The sequence below is a fragment of the Acipenser ruthenus genome, chromosome 11, assembly GCF_902713425.1.
Source record: "Acipenser ruthenus chromosome 11, fAciRut3.2 maternal haplotype, whole genome shotgun sequence".
Classification (NCBI taxonomy): domain Eukaryota; kingdom Metazoa; phylum Chordata; class Actinopteri; order Acipenseriformes; family Acipenseridae; genus Acipenser; species Acipenser ruthenus.
Genome location: NC_081199.1, coordinates 16,855,649 through 16,866,066, shown reverse-complemented (window position 1 = coordinate 16,866,066; position 10,418 = coordinate 16,855,649). Strand labels below are relative to the sequence as shown.

Genomic DNA, 10,418 nt, shown 5'->3' with positions numbered 1-10,418 from the left:
GTATGTGTCTTGAAAACGTCGAGTTTTTTTTTTTTTTTTTAGAAATTTTTTCTGCTTTAACTAAACATAATGAACAATGGATTCACTGACCAATCTGTGTATCATTCATGTGATCAACCAGGAGGCAATCTGTCAGATCAGGTGATTTTTTTAACCCTTCCAAGCTGGGTACAAATGAGCTTACAGCTACACCCCTGCTGGTCATATCATTAATTGTAGTGTTCTAGTATGTATTGCTTTATTTAAATGAAAGAGTAATCATTTCTACCAATTTTGCATCCAATATCCTTGCTTTTTTCCTTGTCTTTAAAATGAACATGTTAAAAAAAAAGAAAGAAACGACATGCCATGAATTGTGAAGTGGTATTAATAAGAAATATTCCTGTATAACTTCAGATATTCCTGTATAACTTCCCTACAGAACATGCCAACAGTAGTGTGTTTGTCCAGATCTCAATAGAGCAGTTACTGTAACAGGAGCTGATTGAGTCCTACAGTATGAGCACACAATTGTATGACACTGTATAATCATGATGCACAGCCCTCACTAACACCTTTCAGAGACATTCGCCTCTAGAGTACTCTTAATCAATGCTACATCACTGCAGTCCAGGAGGTTTATACCTATATCTAAATCATCAATATCTAAAGGTCTGTAATATTAATGACTAAAACGTCGCATTTTGGATTCAAACTGGAGAAATGGATGTTGTTGAAGGACTGTGTGCAATCAGAACGGGGAGAACGCCTTGCGGTCCAGGGGTTGTCAGCAGTAGGGGATTTTACACCTGGGAGCTGAGGATGTTACAGCCATTCCTCTCTCGTTTGTTCCGCAGCGGTTCCATGGTGTAATGGTTAGCACTTTGGACTCTGAATCCAGCCATCCGAGTTCAAATCTCGGTGGGACCTGTATTTAACCATATGTTTTGATCATGTGAACTACCAAATGTCATATGTCTTGACCACAAGGGTACAATCGGTCATTGAGAGGAACGGTAGTTCCTCATACAAGTTAGATAAACTTGTTTGAAACTACCGAGAGTCTCTATACAGCTCAAAGAGTTTAACTGTTTTTACCATGTTGCAGCGGCAAAACTAAATCACTTAGAATTACCATCTGTACCAGTATCAAAAGTCTGAAAGCATCAAATGTGAAAAAACGTACATACCTCTTATACACAATGAGATATAAGTCGTCAAGCTAAGGTAAATTGTTGTTGTTGTTCTTCTTCTTCTTCCTCTTCCGTCTACTTTTTAAGGGTGTGTAGCGACTATTCAAACAGAAAAGCTAAATAACTGGACATCTACCAATCATGTGATTCCACATGTTGGTCAACGTCAAAACAAACCAGGGTATGCAAGCATTTTGATATTATTATTATTATTATTATTATTATTATTATTATTATTATTATTATTATTATTATTATTGTTTATTTCTTAGCAGACGCCCTTATCCAGGGCGACTTACAATCGTAAGCAAATACATTTCAAGTGTTACAATACAAGTATGCACACCATTTTATATTAAACAAATTATTTATATTTTAAAACAGCACATATCGCAGGAAACAAACAAACAAAACAAAACAAAACTGTGGTTTGAACTTGCAACATGACGTTCTTGAAGGGCGCACGACATTAACCCGCTGCGCCACTGCGCAGTTAGTGAAATGCATTCATTTTTTAAGCTTACATGCAAGCCTGACCACCTTTCGCTGAAAACCTGAAGAAGCTGCTCGAGAGTAGAAATTTTCGATTTCCTGTTTGAAAATTTCTAGTTTTATGTTTATTTGGTAGATACCATAGAATGGAATTGCACACAAGATTGGCATGTAGCTTCCTTGTCTTAATCTCTGATTTCTGATAAATTGTAGTTCGTCGTTTAATTAAAAATAAATAAAGGAATAATTTATTTGTAGAAATAAATAAATGATTTAAACAAATGCATAGAGGAATAAATACATTTAGAAATAAATATTTTTAAATAAATAAATAAATGTAGAAATGAATACATGTTTATATTATAAATGTATAAATAAATTAATAAATAGCAAGCTAGAAAACTACATGTCATATTAATTGATTTGGCTGATGCGTTTATCGACAGCAATGGACATTTATATGCCTGTATAAAAAGTACAAGTTTCATGTAAAAACACACACGCGCACGCACACACTCTCTCTCTCTCACACACACACACACACACACACACACACACACACACACACACACACACACACACACATATTGCAAATTGCCTAAAATTAATAACGCATCAAAGAAAGTCACCGAGGTTGAAACATTTAATGGTAGCTACTGAGTCAACATTTACATTGTAGAGTTTAAAACAATCTTTTAAAATGTAACAAACAAGGGTCATGTAAATGTGTTGGCTGAAAAAAGTAACAAGCAGACAAAACTGATTAAAACTAAACACGTTTTGAATGACAAATTCGGCAACATTGTCGAGTTTTGTAAACATTTAAAACTTGTATGCTATGTTCATACAGTAATTAAACGGACTGTGTTGTATAGCGTTATGCTGACTTTGAAAAACAAAATGTTAAAACAGGGTTTAGTTCAAGTGACAAACCCGTTTTTCTTTACACACACTAAATTATATATGATGCGCACACAAGCATGCTCTCTCTCACACACACGCACACACACGCACACACACACACACTCACGCGCGCACACACACACTCACACACACACGCACTCACACACGCACTCACGCACACACACACGCGCGCTCTCACAAATTATCTGGCCCGTGAGCAGAAAACTAGTTTTTTGTTAAAGACTAGCAATGGCAGCAGTATGAAGCAGTGGTTAGGACTCTGTACTCTTGATTGGAGGGTCGTGGGTTCAATCCCAGATGGGGGACACTGCTGTTGTACTGAAATAAATAATAATAATCGTGCATCTTGTTGCAGTTTCAACACTCGTGGTTTGTCTTTGATGTGTAAAAATCAGTCCATATGTAGAAACTGCTTGTGTTGCATCCGCAGAGTTTGGTGGAATTGACACAAAATAGCGTGCAAATTTTGCCATGTTTCGGAATCTGATTTCAAACCTCAGCCAGAAATCAACAATATTTACATTTTTCACGTTACGCAGTCAAAAGTCCTAACTTGGGCTTTTGAGTTTGATATCACCTCTTTAAACGGCTGTTGGGTTTTTCTAACTTGTTTTTTTTACATTGGCAATGTTTTTGTTATAGATATAAAACACAATGCAGATTCCGATATCTGAGGTCAGAAAATGTTTAATAACAAGTAATGCGCATTTTCAAGTGTTTCAGATTAATTTCAGAAATGTCGCGCTCTTAATTTTACAGCCGTGCATTGTAGTAGAGATCGACGTCAATGTCCCTGACACGTTTCAGTTCACAGTCTCTGGCACACATTGCATTACGTGTTGCAGGGCGCCGTGGCTTAGATGGTTAAAGCGCTTGTCTAGTAAACAGGAGATTCTGGGTTCAAATCCCACCGGTGCCTTTGGTTATATATTTTTTTCAGCACCTCAAAGTTTAGGCTGTGTTTGTGTCACATTGTGTTACTGTTGGGAAGCATCTCCAACACATACCAATACTGTCCTATAGTCGCAGATAAACACTTTTGTCGAAAGAAAAGAGAACGAGACAGTAATAAAATAAAATAAAAAAAAAACTGCGACGAGGATGGGATTCGAACCCACGCGTGCAGAGCACAATGGATTAGCAGTCCATCGCCTTAACCACTCGGCCACCTCGTCCCCGAAAACCAGAAGCTCAAACCAGAGGATGAAACACTCACTATATGTTCACAGCGCGGGTGTAGAAGCCGTTTAATCTGTCCTAAGGAGCACAGTTTATTATGGCAGTTTATTATGATTCATTGTGTGTCATTGCTCAGGGCTTGGGGATTGTTCCGTTCCCTTTCAAGTCGAAAATAACCATCAAGGTATGGGACATTGCCGTCAGGCAGTAGGGATTGGCTGAGCTTTATGTCAAAGCTGCCGATAGGCCTCCGCGCAAGCTGCCGTGTAAGCCCGCCCCCCTGGGAGCTTACTATACGCAGCGCGCGGAGAGTCACTTCCTCTTTTGCCTTCAGCCTCAGTAGCGGTAGGACTTAGAGCTATTTAAACTGATTGTACTCACTAAAGCTTAGGCTTGAGAAGCTGGTTCATCCCCTTCTCCAAGTTTATTTCAGTTATACTCTTCGGAGTTATTATTATTTGTTATTATTATTTTAGGATTATATATTGTTTTACATTATATATTTCCTTCTCGCTTTGCTTCGGCATCGCGTTTCTTCGTGGTCTCTCCGTCTTTCCTCTGTTCTTATAATTATTATTGTGTGGGTTTTTTGTATATATATATTTTGTATATATATTTATATATTTTATTGTATATATATATTTTGTTATATATATTGTATATTGTGTGTTCGGACGCGTGTTGCGTTGGCCTTGGCCCACGTGCATTTTGCATCCTCGGTCTAGCTAGACCGTGTGTGTGCGTGTAGTCTGCTCTGCAGTGTTCCCCCCCGCGGCGCGTTCCCGCCACGTGGGTTGCACTACACCCTCTTACTTTCTGCAGCGTCCTGAAAAAAAAAAAAAAAAAAAAAAAAAAAAAACTTTTTCCCTTCACTATACAGAGGAAGACAACCACCAACGTGCAAAATCCCCAGCACCTTCAGGTAGGTATTGCACAGCATCAGACGCCGTACCAGCACTTAGCGTCTCCGCTTGGCGGGTCAGCTGACGCTTAGGCGTCTGTGCTAGCGTTCCACGCTCGGTACTCGCGCTTCGGCGCTCGCGCTCCGGCGCTTTTGGTGTCAGCGCTTGTGCGCTTGGTGCAGCGCTTCTGCGCTTTGTGCAGCGCTTCTGCGCTTGGTGCTTAGTGCTTCTGCACTTGGGGCTCAGTGCTCGACGCTCGACGCTTCGGCGCTCGGTGCTCGACGCTCGGTGCACGTTCCATCAGCGCTTGGTGCTCGGTGCTCGACGCTCGGTGCTCGACGCTCGACGCACGCACCTCGGTGCTCCGTGCTTCGGTGCTCGACGCTCGACGCTTAGGCGCTCGACGCTCGGTGCTCGGCGCTTGGCGCCTCGACGCACGCACCCTCGACGCACGCACTTCGTTGCTCGGCGCTCGACGCTCGGCGCTCGACGCTCGGCGCTCGGCGCTCGACGCTCGACGCTCGGTGCTCGACGCTTCGGCGCTCGACGCCTCGACGCGCGCACCCTCGACGCTCGACGCACGCACCTCGGTGCTCGACGCTTCGGCGCTCGGTGCTCGACGCATGCACCCTCGACGCTTGACGCACGCACCTCGGCGCTCGACGCGGCGGCGCTTGACGCACGCACTTAAGGTGCTCGACGCTTGGTGTCCGACGCTTAGGCGTTCGACGCGCGCACCTCGGCGTTTGACGCGACAGTGCTCGACGCACACTCTTTGGTGCTTGACGTCAATACTAGACGCTTCGGCGTTCTACTATGTCTGGGTTCCACCGTTGCGTGACCTGTCAGGCCAAGTTGCCTGCCAGCGACCCTCATGAAGACTGCGTCGCATGCTTGGGGCCGGACCATGCAGCATCTGCCCTGGCAGATAGGGCATACTGCCAGCTATGTGCGGGGTTTCAGACACGCACCCTTCGCCAGAGAGCGAGGAAGGCAGTTGGAGGTCGTTCCCCATCCTCGGGCTCGTCCCACACCGTCTCGGCCCCACCGTCATCGGTCGTGTCGCTGCCGGCGACGTCTCAGCTCCCTCTGAGCCCATCTTCCCAGCTTACAGCTGGTCAGAGATCTCCAGCCAGGCGTGCTCGGGAACGTTCCCGCAGTCCCTCCTCTCGCGGGGCTCGCCCCCGTCGGGAGTCTCGATCCAGGTCTCGATCGCCTCGCCGGAGAAGGCACTCTCGCTCCCCTCGGAGGGGTAGGCGTTACCAGGACACATCTGGGGTGGCTGAGCTCACCTCCAAGATGTCACAATTTATGGAGCTCATGATGGGACAACAATCCCTCCTTATGACCCTAGCAAATGTGGCGCCTCGGGCCCCAGAGCTAGTAACCGGACCCAGCACTAGTCAGCTGACGGTTCCTCCACCAGTGCCCCAGGAAGTAGAGTGGGATGCCGATGCTGTCTCAAGGGACGCATCTGATGCAGACCTGCTCTTTGAGGACACAGAGCCTGAGGTGGCATCCCAGCACTCTGGGCAGGACGACCCTGAAGTGCTGGATACTAATGACCCTATCTGGTCAGTGGTGGAGAGGGCAGCCCGTCACTTAGGCGTGGACTGGCCTGCGTCAGAGCCAACACAACGCTCTTTATTTGAGTTGCCATCGGCTCCGCCCCTTCAGTCCAGGATGCTCCCGGCGTTCCCGGATTTTATTAAGGAGGTGCAGTCCACCTGGGGAGCCCCGGCCTCCGCCCCGGCGACTTCTCGCAAGGCTTCGGCTTTTACCATGCACGGGGCGAGCGAAGCTGGATTAGCGTCCTTTCCGCCAGTGGGCGCCGCGTTCGCCGCGCTAGTAAAGGCGCCGACATTATCGGGGCTGGCTAAGGACCCTTCCTGCCCTAACAGGCAGTGTAGGACTACGGAGGCCCATCTGAAAAAGGGTTATGCCGCGGCTACGGAGGCAGTTAGGCTGTCTAATGTGGCCAGCCTCCTGACAGTCTACCAGGCGGCGCTGATCCGCGATCTGCCTGAGTCCCCATCTGTCAGACTTAGGACCGAGCTGGGTGCAGTTGCGCAGCTTTTGGTTAAGCTGGCTCAGCTGAATGCGCGAGCACAGGGCAGGAGCATTGCTTCCCTTGTGGTGGCAAGGAGACAGCTCTGGCTCTCTCAGGCCAGGGTACAGGAGCCTGATAAGGCCCCATTGCTAGATGCTCCTATATCCCCGGGGCACACGTTTGGCCCAGCGGTGGAGGAGATGCTGCAACGCTCCGTCAAGGCGCGTGAGGCGTCGCAGCAGTTGGCAAAGATGTGGCCAAGCAAGCCTTTCCAGCCAAGGCGGCCACAGGCACCGCCACAGCAGCAAGCGCACCCACAGGGCAGTAAAACCGCCCCTTTGGGGGTTTCAGCACGCGGCCAACCCGCGTTTGCAAGACCGCAGCGCGGAGGGTGGCGCCCCAGAGGAGGTAGCAGACCGCGCCCTCGTGGCTCTGGCCAGGCCCCTCGTGAGCGAGCGCAGCCTAAGCAGCCCTGAGAAACCCCGGCAGCCGTTAACCCACCCCTACACTGTTCCACAGCTCCTGTTTTGGCAACAATGCACCAACGACATTTGGGTGCGCAAAACTATACTCACCGGGTACACCCTTCAATTCCGGTTAAACCCCCCCCCCTTCAGGGGAGTGGTGGTAACTGCAGTGAAGGACTCGGTTCAGTCCTCAGCTCTAAATGCAGAAATACAGGCATTGCTCAAGAAGCGTGCCATTCAACTAGTAGACCCTGCTCTGACCGACCAGGGGTTCTACTCCAAGTACTTCCTAGTGCCAAAAAAGGACGGCGGGCTCCGCCCTATTTTAGATCTGCGACTACTGAACAAATACCTACGGGTGTTGTCGTTCAAGATGCTTACGCACAGGCACATTGTCCAGTCTGTCCGGCAAGGCGACTGGTTTACCACCGTAGACCTCACAGATGCATACTTTCATGTTCCCATCTGTCCGGGTCACAGGAAGTACCTACGTTTCGCATTTCAGAGCAGGGTCTACGAGTTTTGTGTCCTGCCATTCGGCCTGTCTCTAGCTCCTCGAACCTTTTCGAAGTGTATGGACGCCATTTTAGCCCCCTTGCGGGTTCAAGGCATCCGACTGCTGAACTATCTGGACGACTGGCTCGTCTGCGCGCAGTCAAAGGAGCAGTTGGCACAGCACACAGTGATGGTTACAGACCATCTTCAGCGGCTAGGTCTGAAGGTCAATTCAGAAAAGAGCCGCCTCGTGCCGAGCCAACAGACCGAATTCTTGGGTCTGCATCTGGACTCTGTGTCCATGGAAGCGACCCTGTCGACACAAAGAGTTGCTTCACTGGAGCGGTGTCTCTCCCTATTCAGGTTGAGAGAAACAGTCAGCATGGAGCTGTGTCAGCGCATGCTGGGGTTGATGGCTGCCGCCTCGCAAGCCCTTCCTTTGGGCTTACTACACCAGAGACCTCTGCAGGCCTGGTTCAATGCCTTCGCGTTGCATCCGCGGAGAGACAAACACCGCAGGTTGAGGGTATCCCGAACCTACTGGGAAGCACTGCGCTGGTGGAAAGTTCCGTCGAACATCCGCCAGGGCGTACGCTTGGGTCCCATCTCCCTGGAGGTCGGCCCACATCAATGCTCTGGAACTCAGAGCGGTGGACCTCGCCCTTCGGCACTTCTTGCCAGTGCTTCTAGGCAAGCACGTGTTAGTGCGGTCAGACAACACCACGGTAGTGGCGTATATCAACCGCCAGGGCGGCTTGCGGTCCCTCGGCCTTCACCGGATGGTAACACGGCTGTTGCTTTGGGCTCAACCGCGTTTAGCCTCTCTGCGGGCGGTTCACCTACCGGGCAGAGTCAATTACGCAGCGGATCTCCTGTCCAGAGGAGGTCCTCTTGCAGGCGAATGGCGTCTTCACCCTCAGGTGGTGGAGCGCATTTGGGACTGGTTCGGCACAGCGCAAGTCGATCTCTTCGCTTCGCGAGAGACCACGCACTGTCCCCTATGGTTCTCGGTGAAGGACCTCGACAGCCCCCTGGGAGTCGATGCACTGGCTCACGAATGGCCGCCAGGGCTCCTGTACGCATTTCCACCGATTTCGATGCTCCCCGCCTTCTTGGAGAAGGTCAGGGTAGAGCAAGCGACAGTGATCCTGATCGCTCCTCGGTGGCCTCGGAGGATATGGTTCCCGAGTCTAGTGCAGTTGTTGCACGGTCGCCCGAGGGAGCTCCCTCTGCGAGCGGACCTGTTGTCCCAAGCCCAAGGAGGGCTATGGCACCCAAACCCCAAACTCATGCAGTTATGGGCTTGGCCCCTGAGCGGGAGCGCCTGTCAGCCTTAGGGCTTTCGACGGCGGTTATATCCACCATTCAGAGTGCGAGGGCGCCCTCTACTCGGTCGCAATATGCGTATAAGTGGCAATTGTTTCAGAGTTGGTGTCTGGCTGAGGGCCATGACCCGGTCTCCTGCCCTATGGCAGTGATATTACAGTTTCTGCAGAAGCTGTTGGATGAGGGAAAGTCTCCCTCTACACTTAAAGTGTATTTGGCCGCTATTTCGGCTTGCCATGTACGCATTGACGGGTTATCACCTGGTTGCCATTTCCTGGCATCTCAGTTCCTAAAGGGCGCAAGACGCTTGCGGCCTCCAAGGTCGACCAGTTTACCGTCATGGAGCCTTGATGTGGTGCTAGAAGCCCTTACCAAGGCACCGTTCGAGCCTCTCCACAGTGTGGATATGAAGTTCGTGTCTATTAAGACTGCGTTTTTGCTGTCAGTGGTATCAGCAAAACGTGTGGGCGAGTTACATGCACTTTCGGTGCATCCATCATGTACACGTTTCGCAGGAGACGGTTCTAAGGTCTCCATGCGTCCAAATCCGGCCTTTTTACCCAAGGTCATATCCCCGTTTCACATGAACCAACCAGTCGAGTTGATGGCGTTCCATCCTCCTCCTTTTTCTTCCCCAGAGGAAGAGCGGTTACACATGCTCTGCCCTGTGCGGGCATTGAGGTGTTATATTGATCGCACAAAGACTGTGAGGCAAACAGAACAGCTGTTCATATGCCATGGTTCTAAAACTTTGGGTCAGCCGTTGTCTAAGCAACGCCTTTCTCATTGGATAGTGGATGCTATTCAGTTAGCATATGATACTATGGGCCTTCCGCCACCAGGGCAGTTGAAGGCACATTCCACTAGGGGTATGGCAACATCCTGGGCCCTCTTTAGAGGGGTGCCGATGTCTGACATTTGCGCTGCAGCCAGTTGGGTTACACCGCATACATTTACGAGGTTCTACCGGTTAAATGTACTGGAATCCTCTGCTCCGTCATTTGGAGCATCTGTGTTGCACTCTATGACGCCTCAGGTTGCGGACGTCTAGAGTGGTTGACAATATGGTGTGACTATTCCACCTTGGGACAGGTGTCATTGCGAGCATAGACGCTGAGGCGCAGCTCCGCATATGTGTAGATGTACTGCCTACGCAGTTGCGTTATGACGTAAGGCTGTCCTACTGCCGAGAATCCTCCCTCGCGACGGCTTGGGTACACTGTTCCCATACCTTGATGGTTATTTTCGACTTGAAAGGGAACGATAGGTTGCGGATGCAACCCCGGTTCCCTGAAAGAGAAAATAACCATCAAGCCGCGAGGTCGCTCTGGAGGCCTTCACGGCCTGAAGGGCAAAAGAGGAAGAGAGTCTCTGCGCGCTGCGTATAGTAAGCTCCCAGGGGGGCGGGCTT

At 49.4% G+C, this 10,418-nt stretch overlaps 3 non-coding genes across 3 annotated transcripts; 2 read left to right on the top strand and 1 right to left on the bottom strand.

Moving 5' to 3' along the window:
- Nucleotides 1-837: 837 nt before the first annotated feature.
- On the top strand, nt 838-909 carry trnaq-cug (transfer RNA glutamine (anticodon CUG)). The gene has a single exon. It is a non-coding gene; the product is annotated as a tRNA-Gln (tRNA).
- Nucleotides 910-3,433: 2,524 nt separating this feature from the next.
- Nucleotides 3,434-3,507, top strand: trnat-agu (transfer RNA threonine (anticodon AGU)). Its single transcript has one exon. It is a non-coding gene; the product is annotated as a tRNA-Thr (tRNA).
- A 174-nt stretch (nt 3,508-3,681) lies between these two features.
- Nucleotides 3,682-3,763, bottom strand: trnas-gcu (transfer RNA serine (anticodon GCU)). The gene has a single exon. It is a non-coding gene; the product is annotated as a tRNA-Ser (tRNA).
- Nucleotides 3,764-10,418: the final 6,655 nt, after the last annotated feature.